Below are 609 nucleotides of genomic sequence, written 5' to 3' on the forward strand. Positions count from 1 at the left end.
ATTGGGTTAAACCTACTTTTGAAGGACTGATTCTCCTAAGTGAGTGCAGCCAGGGCTAAACAAGAACATCTGTTTTGCATGCACAGCTTAGAGCAGGCCTGACCTCACATGGCATGATGGGTTGTCATCCTGGGACGTTCTGCAATGACTGTCTGAAGGGATAGGTGTGAACTTTTGATTGTGTTTAGAAGTACATTATGATCTCAGTGGGGAGAATCTTTCCTGTTTCTGGTTTGGTCTATTGTTTGTATCAATTTCTTAAAAAAACAGATAATGGTTTGCCAGAATTTAACTCTAGCTAAGTGTGTGTATAGATGCTCCATGGCTTACGGGGGGGGTTGGCATAATGTAAATTAAATTATTTAAATCATGCAATTTGAATTGAGTAAAAAAATCATGAATCAGATAAATTACTTAAAAAAAAAATTAGATTCATTATTATTACCTCAAAAATTTAGAAAAAAAAAAAAATTCTTGTGAATATATTTTGAACTACCAGTCTTTCTACACATAGATTAGTTTGGGTTTGCATAGGTAGATGTGGATGTTGGTGGGTCTAGATATGTAGGGTAAATGTAAATAAACACCACCCTTAACCCGTTGGATCTG

General features: G+C 35.6%; 1 protein-coding gene across 1 annotated transcript in view; it reads left to right on the top strand.

Moving 5' to 3' along the window:
• LOC119588163 (2-oxoglutarate dehydrogenase, mitochondrial-like) overlaps positions 1–609 on the top strand; it is a gene marked incomplete at its 5' end in the record, with an annotated part of 33733 nt that overhangs the window by 22062 nt on the left and 11062 nt on the right.

This window comes from Penaeus monodon, chromosome 23, assembly GCF_015228065.2.
Source record: "Penaeus monodon isolate SGIC_2016 chromosome 23, NSTDA_Pmon_1, whole genome shotgun sequence".
NCBI lineage: Eukaryota > Metazoa > Arthropoda > Malacostraca > Decapoda > Penaeidae > Penaeus > Penaeus monodon.